We start from the raw sequence: 20,069 nt of genomic DNA on the forward strand, positions 1-20,069 counted from the left end.
AGAACTGCTGTCTCTGCCAGAGGAGCTGTATACCTGTGTATCCCTTTCTGACCTAAATATTGACATCTAGTTTTTAGGAAAGGCAGCCTCATAGCAACCCTCAGTGTTTTGTCCCTAGAGCCAATCTAGTGCTGTGAAACCTGCTCAACCTGCTCAGATGTTGAGCCTGGAGCACCTGGAAGCTCTTTACAGCAGATTCTTGTATCACATTTCCCATTCACTGAAGAACCAGGGACAATATGATTTCGCTAGACCACTATAGTAAGGTCTTGAGGAGATTGGAGGGACTTTAACTGAAGCCAAGATTTGTGGCTTTCGAAATGCTGTGTGTGGGTCACAATGAGAGTAAGATTATGCCACCGCTGTGTTGGTGCTAATCCAGCCTCTTTCCCCCTCGTTCACCAGAATCTAAGGATTTTTGAGTAATTGTTGCGGATCCAGACATCTGCAAACTTCCAATTGTTTACAAAATCCTTTACAACAGTTTGTGTGCAATTGGTCAGAGATTAGCTTCATCTGTAGCATATGTCATAGCTTTCCTCAATGTGTGATCTTCTCTGTGCCCCATTGACCCTGTTACCAGGCTATATCCAGTGGATGCCCCTTGAAATACCATAACACGAAATCCCTAATAGCTACCAGCACACCAACCCAGAGCTCATATCATATGGTGTTAAATCGCCACCTGCAAATTGGTCCGTCCAACATCTTGAGACCCTGTAGCACCGGGGAACATGCTCTCCTAAAGATTCTTCAAGTCTTTATGCCCCTGCTAATATAATATTTATATATGCAAGGATCTGCAGAGAACTTCAGTACTGGTGTGTTCCAGATCTCTAGGGACGATGATGTGTATCTTTCTACAATTCTTCTTAAACACCCCATGTGTGGTCTTAACCAGAGAAACACCCAATGGCATCCTTCCAGCCACTTTGGTAACAGAGTACTTCAGTGCAAAAGGCAGAGCCAACCTCTGCTCACAATCTTTGAGGAAAACTTTATCTGCCCTGAAATCAGTAATGGGCGTAGTGGACAAGTGCCACCAGTTAGTATGAGAAGAAATCAGAAATGGTAAACCCACCTCTATCCTGCATGTTTACCATTTAACTCTGGTGTTTAACCAGCCCATAGGGTATTAGAAAGGGTTTTGTTGAGTTGACAAATGACCACATGCAGTATACCAATAGGGAATGCCCTAAACAAATGGAAACACTTTTAGTAGGACTATCAATTAGATAATGACCCCATGGCCCTTGAACGATAACGGCACGGTGTTCCACTTGACTGCCCATCCTCTGAGCATATTAAGAACTGTAGCCAGGTTGAGAAAACACAGCTCGTCTGACGTTCTGAATGTTAACACCCAAACCAAAAATGTGACGGAAATGGGGCCACCATTTGAAACCAAACTCAACCGGTGAATAATCTGCTGAGTCAGCAGAACAATCTCAGATTTGTCCCAGTTTATCGTCAATCTTGACTATTTCCGGAAAGATGTGATCTTATCGGCACTCGGCTCAAGATGCACAGCCAGATTTTTGATGTATAAAACCATATCCTCTGCTTTTGACAACCCTAGGCTTCTATAGTTGGTTAAGGTGACACCCCTGTGCAGGTCTGGCTGTCGCAGAGAGGCTATCCCTTACCGATGCTCTTTAAAAGCAAGATTACATCGGATGTGTCCATGTTAGTTTGCGCTTTAGCCCTCGGGGACCAATATAAAAGATGGATCCATTTCATCAGGGTACCCAACCCAAACTTTCTTAGCATACACCACAGATATATCCACTCCACCAACTCGAATTTCCTCTCGGTATGTAAAAAAGCGATGGTGAGCGCAGACACGCCATGGCAAAAAACCTTATCAAATTCAGCTGTATTGACCGATCGGGCATAAACTCAATAGATCAATGCGGGGCAATCATGTTGATGTTCGGCGGAATCATGTTTACGATGACCCTAGCAAGAATTGAATTATCAATAATGAACATTGAGAATGGGCTATATGACCCACATAAGTGTCTGCATCGGAGCTTGAGGCGAGGTTGAGGCAGTCTACGGCAGTCTCTCTACCCTCTCTATTGTCAATGAACCACTGAAAAACCACTGTGTACCGCAGACCGGTGAGCGGAGGTTGAGGCAGTCTACGGCAGTCCGCGGCTCCCGTGGTCTGCAACCCCTTGCGATGAAACCTCGTGGACTTTGTCAAACCCCCATGCCTGAAAGCATAGCGATTTCTCCTGGCCCGCAAGAACTTCAAGCAGAATGCGCTGAACGCGCTGCGGAGCAACGTCTCCTAAGAAGCAATTTTAAACCTGTAGATGCGGCACAAATGAAAACATCAACACGTAAAATGAAGGCTCCAAGGTTGGTCTCCCTGACCCCTGTGGTCTGTGATCGTGCCTTGACAACAGCAAGCCGCTTTGACTTTGAAAATCCTTTTGATGGAAACCTGCGCTCGCCCTCTGTGTCTTGTTCGATCCCTATGGAGCCTTTACTGGGCGACACAGACACGGAGGGTATTCCACTCGACTCTTCATGCGCTACAATAACCACAAATTCTCTTACCTTGGAATCTCTCGCCCCCAGCATCGGAGGGGGTCGGAGTGCAAAGGACCAACCGGACTCATTGAACTCCAAAGCCGTGGCGGAGCCCCTGTCAATCCTTCAGCCCGCGCAATGGAATATGCACTGAAATCTTCGGCCAACTCCTCGCCCCGCACCTACGCCCAGTCTGCACAGCCTCCCCGCCAGGCCCCTATGGTGGCGAGAGGTGCGGACGATTCGACCGTCGGAGGACGGTCGGCATCTGCCCCTGCGCTGGCAGCCTGGGCGGAAACCCGGGCTGAAGAGGAAGCACCGGAGGACATCCCGGAAGCCCTGGTCGGCAAGGGAGGAGTCAGTGCGAGCGTGGAGACGCAGCTGCGTCCATTGGCGATGGAGCTCGGCTTTCTTGGGAGGGGAGACGCCGCTCCTAACAAGGCTCCAAGTCCTGCGAAAGGATCGATTTCCGCACCAGAAGAGTGCTCGGCTGGCGTACCGCCGCCCGTTCAGGAGCCTATCTGCCACTTCGAAAATTCACTAACAGCGCCATTTACAACTCTGGCCCAAATTCACGCAGACAAAGAACAATCCGATTCAACATGTCTGCATACGAAAAAAAAGCCAGTATTCACATCAAAACTCTGCCTAACACACAAGTGCCGGTAAAATCAGCGAGTAGACTAACCAGCGAGGAATCTCAAACAGGCGAGCAGGGTCGGCAAAACTCCTTGGAATTAAATGCTGGAAACCTTCCAAGTATAAAAGACTCTCCCATCTTGAGAACAAGCAAACTCTGCAACGCCAATACATCCTGCGAACTCATTGAAGAACTACCGGAAGATCCGGCCCCGGAATCTGCTGGTCCCCAAAAACTGGCAAAGAACGTACAACAAAATACTCAACCAAAAAAATCGCAAAATACAAAAAGAAAATATAAGACAAAAGACACAGGAAAAAAAAACGTCCCGTGCCTATTGCTTTCATCAGCACTAAAAGATTTCTTTAAAAAACAATGCAAAAGAAAGTTGGACGAGGTTAATGAACTTTCGGATGCGGAAATTCTGGAAGCAATCCAGGATCTCCCACCCGCCACCAAAGCAAGGAAAACGTCTTTGTTCGTTAAACTACTGGAACCTTCAACCACAGACAAAAACGAACCTGAATCAAACGCTGCTCTAAAAAGAGGAAGACCTTCTATGAAAACTTTACTCAAAACAACTTCACCAACCGTGAAAGAAAGTGTTACAGACTCCAACCCCACCACCTTGAATCCCGTGCTTTCCCTTACATCCAAAGCTAGTAGTCTGGGAACAACAGAGCCTGCAACTAACATCGGACCTCCTAAACTTCCACAAGTGGAAGATCAAATTGGCATACCGCTGCCTCAAATCGCTGAATTACGTCACATAGAGAAACCTGTTGACAAAAACGTAACTATCTTCCCCAGTCCTGAATAATCAACAATCATTTGGGACTCAACCTTCGATGCAACTTCCCCAGGATCAACAAACGGGGAAAGCTATAAATCAAGACCGACCAACTCAAACAGATGATAGTCTGCCTCTCCGAGAACATTTGATGAATTCAACACCGCGCTCACGTTCACCACCAAGGAACAGGAGGCTAAGTGAAATAGCTCCTCCAGATCCAAGGGACTCCATAAAAAAAATGACTTGGCCACCATCATGTCGGCAATTACAATATCTCTAGCATCGTTTGGAAAGCTTTACGAAAGCATCAATGACTCGATAAAGGACAGCATCACAGTAACGGCAATGATGCATGCCAAGTTGATATTTGTTGAAGGGTTCATCACTGCCTTGGAACAAACAAACACAGAGAAGCCTGGGATCTGAAGCTATCGGTACTGGAAGAAAAACTATGGCTGATACAAAGCGTAAGTCTGGGAAAAAGGTCTACAGGTGACAAAGAAACTCAGACCATACCTCAAACACAACCTATAAAAACGGCGCCGCTCTTTGCCACCCAAAAAAATAAATTACTCTCTCAAACGACACCTACAAAAACCACTTTGAAAAAACCATCAATTCCAACGCCAAAACAACCCTTACCAAAGCTAACAAGAAGCCCTCAACACGGATCGAGCACAAGGTGCAAAGAACCTATAGCAGACTCATTGTCCTCTGCAAAGGGAAACCTTAAACCAGATTACCCCCCGCGGGTGAAGCGACGGAACAAGAAAATGGTACTATCGTCACCAACCAGACAATTCAATCACCACGATCGGCCGACGAATTTATCTGTCAAAGCTCTCTGATCGATATATCACAATATGAGGACTCAGCAGAAATCATCGAACTTGATAGCAAAACGGGAGACAGCATTGCAAACCAAACTGAAGCTCAATTACGGACTCCTAAAGAAGCTGCTAGCAGATTTCTACCAACTAACCAGAGCAAGGATCTCTCTAACTCAAGCCGGTCAGACGACTTGAGTATTGAAAAACTATACGAAAAACTAAAATCCTCCAGATCAACTGCTCAAAGTAAATCTTCACCTATTAAAGAAAAAGGGGCTAAACCTAAACACCTGCACGAATCTACGACAAGAACCTTTGACAAAACGACCGATGCAGTGCGCTTATTCAAGATCGAACAAAAATCGCCAGAAGATCATTACATGATCCTGAATAGAAGAACAGTTCTCAAAATACTCAAACAGGGCGATATACTCAACACACTAAAATCTGACGACTTCACGCTCATAGAGCCATACCACAGAAATAACCAAGCTAAGGCATATCTCCATATCAAAAATTCGGTGCTTCGGGAGATCCCTCAAGAAGCCTACGCAAAAGTCGCCCGTGAGGGCTTCATCCTGACGGAGATCCAGATACAGAAAAACACCAAGACTCGGATGGAAAACAACAAAATTCCAGTAGTGAAGAATTACAGATTTAAATCACAGACGGAAGACCTGTATAGATCGAGAAGACTGGGAAGATCACGGCACCGATGGGGAAAAACCCATCTATCACGACTCCAGAACCTCAGGGAAAGTCTCAACAAGAAGTGCCCACTCGAAATATTATCGGGACGTTAATGATAAATATGAAGATAGCAGTGATTCAAGAAACTGTAACAACCTCAGAAGAACTCCTCCAACAGCGCGCCGTTTTGAACGTAGATCTCCGTCCCCACTACACCACGTACGACCAAAACAAAATACGGACCAGCCGATGACCAGCGTTCATCTTAAACCAACAAAGGACACATGGTCATGGTTGAGAGATGCCTTTACTCCGGGACTTAAGAGATAGCAGCAAACTAGGGGAGCCAACTCTCCATCACGGCGACCCGAACAAAAAAAAGTCCAACGAGACGCCACGATATCCATAGCGTCATGTAACACTAGAGGCCATGTACATTTAACCAAAACTGGCAGTTACAATCTTGGAACACATGACATTCTATGTCTTCAGGAAATGTGGCTAGTGAAGAAACCTGCACTTGGCGGTTACACCGTCGAGATCTCACCAGCAATTAAGGGTCCTTTCGGCAGACCGTCTTCTGGCCTACTGATTGCCATTCGAACAGGGACGAATTTACATACCATCAAAACAATTGTAGCCACCTACGCTTTCCTGGCAGTGCTTATAAGAACAAGCGATGAAAAAGACTCCGAAGTTTGGGCTATTATTAACACTTACTGGAAACCTCAAAGAATCTCATCCGACAAATTCTGTGATGAAGCAGCCAACATCATCGACGAAATAATGATCAAACACAAAACTTCAAATATTCTCATCTGTGGAGATTTGAATTGTAACTGCCTGCAGCCGACAGATAATGCTCCTGCGACAGAAAGAGGAAAACAGTGGGTTTCACTAATGAACTCTAAGAACCTTCATAACGTCGCTAAATCCAACAATAATCCTACTATCCCTACTTGGGAGCGAGACCAATCAACAGCAAACCTTGATTATATCTTTGTCACGGAAACCATTTACTTGAGCATAGCCTCTTTTGAGGTAATCAGAACGGAATTCAGCGATCACAACTTGTTAAACCTCACATGCAGAACCAATAGACGTGACCAACAATTCTACAACGTTGCAGTCGAGGTGAACACTCAGCTTTCCCGCTTGCGTATGAGTGCTAAAGACATCAAGTCTCTAACAGAAGAATACAATACCCTCATTACGGATACAGAAGTGAATGATGAAATATTTAGGACCAGTTACATTCCACTGCTCCTCAAATTTAAAAAACCTCGAAAGGGGCCTGACATGAAGACAGATGACCTTAATCATTCTTATAACCGGAACCTAGTGATCAGACGCCGCCATCTAAGAAAACTAAAAAAAGAGGCAACTATTACGTACTCCGCAAACATATGGGAATCCTACCGTCTGGAGCTCACTTCATACAAACAGTGGCTTAGAAACAATCGATTGGCGCTTTACCAAGTAGACGCAGAAAACATGATCAAAACTATAGCCAACTAAAAAACCTGAGAATTCTGGAAACTGATCAACGACATGAAGTCTCATCCAAAATCAGCGATGATAAATGCAGTTTCTGAAGAATGCTGGTTCAATCACTTTTCCAAACTATTTGATCACCCTACCACAGACAACGAGAGGGTAAACCTACCAACTAAATCCTCCTGGATTGATCTATCTGATACAGACGACATAGTCCATTATCATGAAACTGAAGCTCTCACGCGCACCTGGACCTGACGGCATAGCAAATACTGACTTGAAGGAACATCCAGAGTCCTGGTCAGCAACCTTGAGCCTGATTTTCAAACATTGCAAGGAACGAATGATAATCCCGAGCTCCTGGAATCAAGCCATTATCGTCCCAATTTTTAAAAAGGCACGAGAGAAGACCCCTCCACCTATTGTCCCATTGCCCTACTGGACTTTATTGGCAAAGTTTTTGCTACTTTACTCCTGACCCATTTCTGGAACTGGTTTACTACTTCTCCAACCAGGGATCTTCTCCAATCAGGTTTCCAAAAAAACGCTGGCACTACTGCCAACGTAATGTTCCTAAACATCTTAAAAGAAAAGGCATTACTTGGGGCTCCACGAATTTTCCTCGCCTTCGTGGATCTATCCCAAGCTTTTGATAAAGTGGACAGATCAAAACTGTGGACGAAGCTGAAAAACTGGAACTGTCCAAATCAGATTCTCGGACCAATCGTTGCTCTCCATACGGACACACAGATATCAGTTAGACTAAACAACAATGGTCTACTCTCCAAATCTATTCCGTCTAACCGAGGAGTCAAACAAAGCTGCCCTTTGGCTCCAGCTCTTTTTATCTCCTTTCTCGGCGATTTCAAAACCTCCCAAGAACTGATAAGATCGTTCCCTCCCAAAATTGGAGCCACAACAGTTAAAAGACTCCTATACGCAGACAACCTCATTATTCTGGACCACACCCAAGTGGGTCTGCAACGCCAGCTGGACAATCTGCAGAATTACACAAAGGAGAACAATCTGGAGATCAACCACTCTAAAACGAAAATACTAATTCTCCAAAAGCAAGGGAAAAAAATAAAAAAAAAGTGCTGAAGTGGCATCTGGACCAATAAAAAATTGAAATCGTCTCATCATTCAAATACTTGGGAGTCGAAATTGATAGCACAAAAAAATCTCTAAGCATGCAGAAATTTCTATGGTCCAAAACAAAAAACCTAACAGCCCAGCTACGTGCAGTAGATAGAAAATTCGGCAAATTCAGCATTCTTCCTGCAATTCAGTTCTACAAATCTAAAATAATCCCAGCACTGACATATGGCATTGATGCCAATCTTTCAATTCCAACGACCATATGGCCTAAACTAGGCCATATGGTCCAGATACCACACTTGGATGAAATTTTCAGAAATGTGATTGTTAGCATATGCCACACTTAGATGGAATTCTCAAGCTTAGTCTGCGCCAAATCTAGACAGAAATGTGGTTGTTAGCATGTGCCACACTTAGATGGAATTCTCAAGCATAGTTTGCGCCGATTCTGGGCAGAGGTGCGATTGTTGGCATGTGCCACACTTGGACCGGATTCTCGGGCTTGACCCACGTTGCATCTTGATGGAAATGTGGTTATTGGCGAGTGCCACACCTGGATGGAATCTCAGAAATGTGATTGTTAGCATATGTGATTCTTAGCATGCACCACACTTAGAATTATGAACCTAGCTTGCGCGGCATCTAGATAGAAATGTGACTGTTAGCATGTACCGGACCTAGATTGAATCCCACAAGTGCAAGGACAGCAATGCCAACTAACCAACCAACTAACAATTCCATCCCTCTGCATACACCTCTCAAACTATAACAAAACACAACCACAAGCCTTAAACTGAGCAATCCGCACAAACTTCACAACAATGCAACAACAAAACAAATCACACATAGACTTGCACAACAGCACACGACTACGGACCATAAAACACCCCAAGCCCAGCCGACGGACCCACCGGGCTGAGGCTGCCAACAGCACATCACTGCTCTCTTGCACTTTTCCAGCTTATTCCCACTAACCCATCCCCTCTCCTTCCCCTTTTCAGAGCCGCCAGAGCAAATGTCCTTTAACATTAAACTAGAAGGCTTCATCTGGAGGTCAACACTAGGTTTGCCTAAATCGACAGCTGTGGCACCTATAAGACGTGAACTTGGGCTTCTCTCAATGGAGGCAGTGGTTGCGCAGAGCTCGATCCAGTTATACGGGAAAATATGCAATCAAGACAGCTTGGAAATATATAAGATGATCTCCGAAGAAATATCTAAGGGTAATAACAAGTCCCTAAACAACTGGGCGGGGAAACAAAAGCTTACGTTGCAAGAAATAGCCTGCTCAGAAGAGGAACTAATCCAGAACCCCACACGAATAAAAACAAAAATGGAATGGCTTGACTGGATAAAAACAAACGATAACTCTGTCTCGAACAAGCTATTAACCCACCTTCCACCTGTTTACAACAAACTAAAGCAACCGATGGAATATTGCACGAAATATCCAAACAAGTGCCTCATGAGAACTCTCCTGAAAGCCTGCCTAAACCTCCTACCCACCCAGGAAATCTTGGCAATCCAGGACGCTTCGAAAGAAAAATCTTGCAGACTCTGTAGAGACCCGCAAGCCACAGAAACCATTAGACATCTTCTGATGACATGCCCTTCAATCGATCATGAAAGAAAGGCCTTTCTCGGCTCTGTATATGAGTCTTCCTACGTAGTCGACAAAAACACCTGGTGGAATCGCCTGATCACGGGTGCCAAAACAAGATGGCTAATAGCGGCTACCAAACTAATAACCATCGCTATGGAATAAACTCTCCAAACCCAGCAAAATGATATCCCGCCAAGCACTTGTTTGTGAAAGTAACGTCTACTTAGGAAATGACCCTTCTCTAATTCTCAAGATAGTAAAGAAAGATTTCTTCATTTGTAAAAATCTAAATTGATTAAACACAAAAAAAAAAAAAAAAAAAAGTGTCTGCATTTAACAGGCATTGGGAGTAGAGCAATTTTTGTTCCATTTAGCGATGCAGGCCATGTGCCTGTCACCAATGCCGCACATACATATTAAGAAGCTGAGGTAACTTTTTCATAGAAAAGGCCCTGTAAAAATCTGTAAAGAGGCAGTCTGGCCTGTGTCTTCCCAGACACTAATTCTTGTATGGCCCGAGGCTTCAAGGGGGACAATCAGGTGGCTGTGATGGGACATCCAATACCATCTAGGAATTCTTTAATCTCGAGTAGTGTGCGAAATGATCTAGATTTATACAAATTAGTGTAGAACACCCAGAATGTCTTGTTGCCTTATGCTGGCTCGAGAATCCTGTCCTCTTATCAGACATGATTTCTTCCATGCTAGTGTCTCCACTCTCCCCAAGCCAGTGATCTGTCTGGCCTCTAAGCCTCTCGTTACCAACAGGCAGCAGGAGGTCTCTGCAAACAGATTATTTCTGATTGTGAAGCTTCATAACTTTCTTTCTTCGCAATATCTTTCTGCAACACCTTATTGGTTTGATTGTACTTACTCTGCAGATCCCACACTGAGCCTTCCAGCCGATCTACCCTCACCCTAATGTCTTTTAATACACCTGCTTCTTTAGATATAGCTAGCCCACGGATAAACGGTGCCCACAGGGTCGTTGCATGAGGATTCGACCCTACGCTTTGTTTGACAAACTCCTCAATGGAAGTGTCATTTTTAAACACAGGATCTCCAATGGCCTGTGATTTGAATCGCCAACTAGGGAGAAGGGTTTAACTGTTGAGAATGTTATTATATATTTTATAAAACACTGATCTGATTGAGTCTGGTCCATGATCTGGTATTCTCTGACCCAGAATAGCCTTTTCCTAGATGCTGTAACATACTCAATGTAGACAGATTAGGCACAAGCCCTCGATTATTTCAATCACCATACATCCATTACGTTCCAAAACTGTTATTCGCTGGACCTCCTCCTCTGCCTTGAACCTACAAGAAATCCATATCTGGGTCCAATATCAAGTTAAAATCACACATCCAAAGTGTTGGTGAATCGATGTGTGCATTGAGGACTGCAGTCAAATCTTGGAAAAAAGGAGCAAATCAACATTAGAACCATATATATTCAAAATAATTATTCTCCATCATGGGGTTTGGCATGGATTCACATGCTCATGAATATTCCCCGTCAGGCTGGGAATTCTAAGTAAAAGAAAAAGCAGTTTCACTTTCCATTTAAAACTATATTTCACCTCCAAACCAATCAATGTATTCTGGGTCATACTGCCCCCCATCCGATGACAGTACTCTCCCTAAGCACCACCCCTGGTCGCCATCTTCAGATTTTTACTGCATGCTTCAGTATTGGGAGCTCTCAAGTTGCTCTCTGAGCTAATTTTTGTGTTTTTGTCAAATGTGTACAAAATAGTCGAAATTTGATTGATTTTTGCTTCATCGTCTTCGACTAAGGATAGAGACTGGCAGCGGGGCCCTTTTTGCATGGCTGAGGACTAGATGTAAGGGCGCAGCCTCTTCAAAATCTGCGCGAAGTGTGTTTTAATAAACGTCTTTGTGGAAGATCGACACCATACATGCTTATACTGGCTGCATCCGGACCACGATGAGGAGATGCGCTGTGGTTTCTCGAAGAAAATAAAAAAAAAACGGATACAGTAGACTGTCGCCATGGCTCAATTCGAGCAAAGCCTCAGATGCAGCCTCTGGCAGCGTCAAACCTCATCCAGGACCGGCCGGTCCGAGGAGCGTTCTACCCTCTGGGAGGAGGTAGAGACCCTTTGAGGATGTCCTGCTTGCGGGCATCCAAGAGAAAGCCAAGCTCCACGACGCTAGCTCCCCTTTGCTCCCCTGGGTTTGTCGCTGATGTGGATCCCGATTCGGACAGAAGGTGTTCGCCATCACCCTCCACAGTGAGCCGTTCTTCAAAGAGAAAGTCACTAACCCCGTCCAAACTCTGGAACCGTCGATGAAGGCAACCACAAGCACTTCTTCATCTAAGTCAACAACATCCACCGCAGCTTCCCTTAGAGAGCAAGTCCAGAAAAGAAGTGGCACGATACAGGTCCGGAAGCAGCAGCAAAGGAACCAGGTCCAGGGAATGACCAGACGGCCTCTCTGGCCCAGCAAACTCCCGAGAGGGATGCAATCCCACCTCTGAAGCCTCCCAGGTATGTGGACCGGCAGGCTACTGACAATAGACCGGAGTAGATCTACTCAAGTACCGACGAAGACAATGATCCGCACGATGGGTGATGCCCAGACCACGGAAGGAGAGGTGCTGAGGGTGTACCTCAGTCCTTGGTGCAGAAGAGGAGACTCATTAGCCTGGATCCCACACCCCTAGACCTAGGGACGTGTCTCTGTACAGTCCATCAACCCTACATGCACTGGTTACCGAAATCCAGCAAAGGATGCTGCCATCGGGACCTGCATCTCCACAGGGGGCTCCAGAACCTCTGAAGGTAAACTCTCCCCCGTGGAAGAGGAAGTCCAAGGGGGTTGGGGGTGCAGGTCCTCAGCATCATCTGACCCCAACGCCACTCGTCCGGAGAACACTCCTACCGGAGCCCCTGATCTGCACATGGGCACGTACACAGCTACTGGTTCCGACGAGGATGACGATTTTGCGGCGGACGGGTACACTCCACACGTGGGGTAGCCGCACAGGGCCTCCCCTCCGGACGAAGTTGGATCCTTTCATTCTCCAGCATGGGGTCTGGCATGGATTCACATGCTCATGAATATTCCCCGTCGTCAGGCTGGGAAGCCTCGATAAAGAAAAATCAGTATCAGTTTCGTTTCTGATCTGTCTTTCGTCGTAGTAACCAATCACTGATCTCTGCGTCATACTGACCACAGCCAATGACTGCCATCTCCCTAAGCCCCGTCTCTGGCAGCCTACTTCAGATTTTTACCGCACGTTCAAGAGTTGGGATCCTCGTGCTATTGCTCTCGAGCTTTAGTGCATTTTCACGCTTTTTTCATAGGAAAATTCTCTTTTTTCGGTCAAAAGAGCCTCAAGCTCCACAGTTTCTTTATCCGATCAACGGGGACCCGTGTCGGATTCTTCTACGCCCCTCAAGGGTGAAGATTTCATTGAGCCACGCTTTTGGAGGACTCCAGAAGTTTCTCAGGCCCATCTCGGAAAGCTGTTCAGGGTCTGCCCTGGATGCCAGCTTCAGAATGTCTTTAAGGAGGACGAACACTCCCTTCGCCTCTACTGCCTGCATGAGGACAAGACGCACGTGGAGAAGGACTGTGCGTTTTGCGGCAATATGTTGGAGCGGACCATGAAGGACCGCCATCTGCGTCTCGCCAACTGGCTGGAAGGGAAGAGCCCGTCAGGCAAGAAAAAGAAGTCCGAGCGGTCTTCTAAGACCTTTGCGGGCGCCCCAACGACGGGGGCCCCAACAGAAGGCCAAGCACCGCGAGTCCGCTGGCACCGGGAGCGCCGAACCGTCAGGCTCTATGGTTGCCAGGCAGGGCGCATCCTCCCCGGCGCCATCAACCACGAGCCAACGCTCTGGCTCGGGTAAGAGGAAGGCCGAGCACCCGGCGAAGCTCCTGGAGAGACCCCGGTCGAGCTCGAAGGCCCCATCGGAGGGGGAGCGAGGCGGTGACCCTCCCCCCCCAAGGAGGGGCGGTGAGCGCACCTATGGTGGTGAAAGCCTTGATCCACCCTGCCAAGGCCTCGATCGAGACAGTCGCGGCGGCCCTGGCTCAGCCTGTGGGGGCTACGCCAGTGGAGGCGACCTCGGGGCCCAGAGTCTCCCTGCCACCGCAGAGGGAGTCCTCTTTCAAGCCCATCGACAGGACTCTCGTGAAACCTCTGACGGAGAAAAAAAAGGGGGGGCAGAAGGTCGTCGTGGATTCGGCCTCAACCTCTGAAGAGGAGCTGATCGAAGTCTTAAGCCACGGCATTGGCGTGGAAGAAGACCAGCCCGTCGGGAGGGACCCCGACGTAGGAGACGACGAGAACATCGAGGGTGCCGATGAGGCTCCTGACCGCTCGTCGGAATCCCCTCAACCAGTGCCACAAGACAACTCGTCGGCCATTTTGTTGGCTATACAGTCCTTATGCTCGGAGATAAGGACGAGATTGCCGTTGCCACCAACGGAGGAACCGCTCCCGACGAGGGACCCGGAGCCAGGCCCTTCTGGGAGCCCTCCTCCTAAGAGAAGAAGGATTCATCCTCCACCTCCTTTTCAACCATCGCGCCTTGCTCAGCCCTCCTCCCCGTCCACGACCTGTGGGGATGATACGGGGACGGACACGGCCGCGACGGGTACGGACGACGAGGTTTACGACAAGGATCTTCCGTCGTCACCTCCTCCCCGGGCTTCCCCGTCCGACGAGATTGGATTGTTTCATGCCATGATCGCCAGGGCATCCAAGCTTTTCCAGCTCTGCCCGGAAGAGAAGAAGGAAGGTTTCCTTTATCAATGGCGCGAGACCAAGAGGAAGACGGTCCTCGCTGTACCTCTACTGGACGATATCTGGGATGAGGGTCTCGCCCTCCTCAAGAACCCATCCACAACGGCTGCGAGAAGGGATCGGGCACAGTCGACCCCGGACTCGGTCATCTCCGCGGCGGCCAGGAAGAAAGCGGGGGGGCTTTGGCCTCTACGTCAACCTCCCCCCAGACGGCGAGGGAAAGAAATTGGACACGATGGGACGCAGAGTCATCTCATCGGCAGCAACGACGATTAAGGCTGCCAACGCCTTGGCTATCGTAGCCCGCTACGACAGGGAGTTGTGGTACAAGATCGCCCCCCCTGCTGGACTTCCTACCGGACGACAAGAGGGCGGAAGCCTTAGAGATCTTGCAGGAAGGAGAAGTGGCGTCGGACCACGCCATTACAATAGCGACGGACATCGCGGACACTGGGTTTCGCCAGTTGGGCAACAGCGTGTGCCTTAGACGGCATGGATGGCTCAAGGCAACGGACTTCCGGCAGGACGTGCAGACCAGAGTTTTGGACATGCCGTTCGACGGGAGCAATCTGTTTGGGAAAACAGTGGACGATTCCCTACAAGCCATCAACACGGACACGGAGACGGCCCGGGCTTTTGGTGTTCTCCAGCGACGGCCGCCCTTTCGGAGCGCCGGAGGCAAGCGGGGTGCCAAAGGTTCAGGCGGCAGATATTCTACCTACTGTCAAGCGGCCCGTTCGTCGTCACAGGAAGGCTACAGGGGATGAGGCAAGTCGGGCGGACCCCGCCGTCGTCACCAGGGAGGACAAGGCGGCAAAGCCTCGTCGAAGCAGGACTGAACCGGCCGTGGGGTTGGGCTCCCACCGAAGCATCTCGGTGGGAGGCCGGCTGGTGAACTTAGTCGGCGTGTGGGAGTCCATCTCCACCGACCGTTGGTTGCTGGACGCCCTGGTCCAGGGTCACGCGCTCAAGTTTCTAAAGAAGTGCCCGCGCGTTCCCCCCGTGGCCAGGAAGGAACATCATGTCCCTCAGCTTCTCTTGGAGGTAAAGGCGATGCTCAAGAAAGGCGCCATCGAGCTCATCCCAAGAGGCTTCGGGGCTCAGGAGTTTACTCAAGATACTTCCTCGTGAAGAAGACAGGAGGATGGCGTCCCATCCTGGACCTACGACGACTGAACAAATTCATCAAGGCACAGAAGTTCCGAATGGTCACCCTCCAGCACGTCCTGGGTCAGCTGGAGGAGGGCGATTTCCTGTCGTCGTTGGATTTGGAGGATGCTTACTTCCATATCCCCATCCTAAAGGGACACAGAGTTTCTCAGATTCGTGGTCCAAGGGCGTCACTACCAGTTCAGAGCCCTTCCCTTCGGATTGAGGTTGGCACCCAGGGTGTTCACCAAGTGCCTCACACCGGTGGCGGCGCGGCTGCGCCTGGAGGGGATCCACGTCTACCCCTACCTGGACGACTGGCTCATCCAAGCAAAGACAAGGGAGCTCGCCGCGGAGCACACGGCGAGGACCGTCCAACTACTCACGGACCTGGGATTCTCCATAAACTACGCCAAGTCCCACCTGGTGCCCGCGCAAGACGCACTGTTTCTGGGAGCGAAACTCGACAGTGGCGCTTCTGGCCTCTCCGTCGGAGGAAAGGACGAGGGCCATCTTGGGCAAGGTGCAGCGGATGCTGGTTGCGGACGCGGCCAGGGTGAGGTCCATCAAATCCCTCCTCGGAATGATGTCTTCTTGCATTTATCTCATCCGCCTGTGCAGGCTTCGGATGCGCCCGTTACAGAAGTTCCTGGACGCTCGCTGGATCCAGACGACGGGCAGCTTCGGGGACAGGATCACACTCGACGAGAGCTTCCGACGAGTGATTCGGTGGTGGGGCACCCGCACGCATCTGATGGCAGGCATGGACTTCCAGACCCCGGGCCACCAGAAGACCGTGACCACGGATGCCTCCCTGGAAGGGTGGGGAGCGCACACCGAAAATATGCACGCAAGAGGCCTTTGGCTTCCGACGGAGAAGTCCCTCCATGTCAACGTCCTGGAGCTCCGTGCAGTGTTTTGGGCCCTCAGGTCCTTTCTTCCGCCCCTCAAGGGCAAGGTGGTGAGGATCTTCACCGACAACACCACCACCATGTTCTACATCAGGAAGCAGGGCGGCACCAGGTCCCCAGCCCTGTCCAAGGAGGCACAGGATCTGTGGCATTGGGCCGTCGCCCAAGGGATGTTTCTGGTGCCGTTTCATCTGGCAGGAATAAAAAACACCATCGCCGACTCACTCAGCAGAGAGCTGCGCTCGTGCCACGAGTGGGAACTACGACAGGATCTAGTGGACCGCCTCTTCCGACAGTGGGGCACACCCCAGATCGTTCTGTTCACGACAGCGACGAACTCCAAGTGCCGGAAGTTCGCCAGCAGGTTTCCCCAGCCGAGGAGCATGGGCCTATTTCTATACGCGTTCCCCCCATTGCCGTTGCTGATCCGGCTCATCAACCAGCTCAAGAGGTCACGGTGCAGGATGATCCTCCTCGCACCTGCGTGGCCGAGGCAGATATGGTTCCCGGACCTTCTGGACTTGTCAGCGTCCCTGGCATTCAAGCTGCCAGTGGACGCGGATTTTCTCTCCAGGGAAGGAGGAGGCATCCTCCATCACGACCCGAAGTCGCTGAACTTGCAGGCCTGGCTCCTGGCTCCTGCAGCGTTAGAGTTTGGAGGTTACGACATACCGGCCGACTGCAGAGAGGTTCTTGCAAAGGCCAGGGCGTCCTCAATTCTTAAATGCTACGGACACAAATGGAAGAGGTTCTCTGTCTGGTGCCATGCACAGAAGATTAACCCTCTACGGATTATGGCTCCTCAAGTACTGCCGTACCTACTGACGCTGGCCAAGGCTGGACTGGCGCACGCTTCCATCAAGATTAATCTTGCTGCGATCTCCTGATACACCAGAACCACGGGACGGACGTCTTTGTGGTCTCATCGTCTGGTGAAAGAATTCATGAAGGGACTGTTCAGATCATTCCTACCGGTGAAGGCTCCGGCCCCGGCGTGGGAGCTCAACGTGGTGCTGACCAAGCTCATGGGACCTCCGTTCGAGCCTCTGCACTCGGCTCCGTTGAATTTCTTGTTGTGGAAAACAGCGTTTCTTGTGGCCATCACCTCCACACGACGGGTGGGAGAGATGCAGGCCCTTTCCTGCAAGCCCCCGTACTTGACTTTTCACGAAACGAGGGTAGTGCTCAGGACGCACCCCTCCTTCATGCCCAAGGTGCCGTCGGACTTCCACCTCGACGAACCCTTGGTGTTGTCTGTTTTCTTCCCATCGCCTTCGTCGCCGGCTGAAAGGACTTTGCACTCGCTGGATGTGGCTAGAGCGCTGAAGTTCTACGTGGACCGCGTGAAGAGTTTCCGGAAGACGTCACAACTTTTTGTGAACTTTGGACCTGTCAATCAGAGGAAGGCTCTCTCAAAGGCTTCCATTTCCAGATGGCTCACTGGCTGTATCATGTACTGTCATCGGTTGGCAAACCGACCGCTGCCCGGCCGTCCGAGAGCCCATTCCACCGGAGCGATCGCAGCTACCACAGCGTTCCTATCTGGTGTGCCCCTGCTGGACATCTGCAGGGCTGCTATGTGGAGGTCGATGCACACCTTCACGAAATTCTACTGCGTCGACCGGGATTCCAGGGAGGAGTCCAGGGTCGGCCAAGCAGTGCTGCGCAATCTGTTCGCCTAAGGTGAGCCTGGTGAGAAAGTAAGAGATGCTTAATGTTGAGTTGTTGTATTGCTTAATGTTGAGCCTGTTGCCACCTCGCGTGGTTGTGCATGTGTGTACTGCTATGTATTCTTTTATTCATGAGCATGTGAATCCATGCCGGACCCCATGCTGGAGAAGGAAATAGTTACTTACCTGTAACTGTTGTTCTCCAGCATGGCCCTTGCATGGATTCACATGCGAACCCTCCCGCCTACCCTTCTGCGGCTCTTCACTTGGTCATACTGCCACTTCACGTGCTACCAAATCTGAAAATGGCTGCCAGAGGTGGGGCTTAGGGAGATGGCAGTCATTGGCTGTGGTCTGTATGACGCAGAGATCAGTGATTGGTTACTACTACGAAAGACAGATCAGAAACGAAACTGATAATGATTTTTCTTTACCGAGGATTCCCAGCCTGACGACGGGGAATATTCATGAGCATGTGAATCCATGCCAGACCCATGCTGGAGAACAACAGTTACAGGTAAGTAACTTGTTCCTTCGGTCATGTTGCGGGCCTCTGACCTGTTTCAGTTGGTTCCCAAGGAGACAAAGAAGGAGGGTTTCCTGTACCAACAACTCGAGGAGAAAGACCATGTCCATGCCCTTCCTGGACATGTGGAAGGTAGGCCTACCCCTAATGAAAAATCCAAGTACAGCTCCGACCAAGACCGGGCAGGTTGGAAAAGAAGTACAGGTTGCTCGATTCAGCTCCCAAGTGCCTAAGGCCTCAGCCCTCGCCAGATTCGGTGGTGTCGGCTACAGCTAGGAAGTGCTTGGCAAACCCGTCATCGGCAGCCATTGTACCGCCGGACCAGGAGGGGCAGAGGCTGGATGCGATGAACAAGAAGATAATTTACACAGCAGGCTCTACCATTAAGGCAGCAAACACCCCAGCCATTTTGTCACGTTATGACCGGGAACTCTGGTACAAGCTGGGACCTATCCTGGACTTCCTGCCCGAATACAAGAAGGTCGAGGCACTGGAACTCTTTCAGAAAAGTGAAGTTGCCTCCGATCATGCCCTCATGGTGGTGGTAGACATCACAGACATGGGTTTTCGCCAGATGGGGAACGGAGTGTCTCTGCGCCGTCAAGGTTGGTTGAAGGCTATAAACCTCTGCCAGGATGTTCAGACTAAGGTGCTGGATATGCTGTTCAACGGGGACAACCTCTTCGGGCGGCGGTCAACGAGCCTTTGCAGGCAATAAAAACCGACACGGAGACGGCCCTCTCCCTCGTATCTTTACAACAGCAATGATCCTCTTCCTTTTGCTCTTCCAGAGGAAAGTCAGGAAGATCTTCAAAGGGTTATAGTACCCCTTACAGGCAGCCTTCATGCTCTTCCACTCAAGCGTACAGTGGGTGCTCTCAAGGCAGCGGAGGTCAGCAGTAGCACCACCCGCAAGGCAGAACACCTCCCCCAAACAGGCCTGAACCTGTAGTGGCTCTGCACCCCAACTTATGCACCCTAGTGGGAGGCCGGCTGGCAAAGTTTGTCAGTATGTGGGAAAAGATCACCACATACAGATGGGTGCTGGACGCTCTCAGACAGGGGCACACCTTGGCGCTCCAACGCTGGTGTCCCATATCCCTCCGATTTAGCAGCAAGAACTATGCGGGCCACAGCTACGGCAGGAGGTGCGGTTCATTTTACGTAAATGGGGCAATAGAGCCCATCCCCCAACGGCTCTGGGTCTCTGTAGTATATTCCACATACTTTCTAGTTTGAAAGAAGACGGGGTTGGAAGGTGATTCTGTATCTACGTCATATCAACAAGTACTAAAGTCCCAAAGGTTCTGGATGGTCACGTTGCAGCATGTGCTGGGC

The 20,069-nt window shown here is 49.5% G+C and overlaps 1 protein-coding gene across 1 annotated transcript in view; it reads left to right on the top strand.

Moving 5' to 3' along the window:
* MCOLN2 (mucolipin TRP cation channel 2) overlaps positions 1-20,069 on the top strand; it is a 1,022,745-nt gene that overhangs the window by 740,217 nt on the left and 262,459 nt on the right. The gene's annotated exons all lie outside the window — the stretch shown is intronic.

This window comes from Ambystoma mexicanum, chromosome 1q (assembly GCF_040938575.1).
Source record: "Ambystoma mexicanum isolate Mex_15411 chromosome 1q, UKY_AmexF1_1, whole genome shotgun sequence".
Lineage (NCBI taxonomy): Eukaryota > Metazoa > Chordata > Amphibia > Caudata > Ambystomatidae > Ambystoma > Ambystoma mexicanum.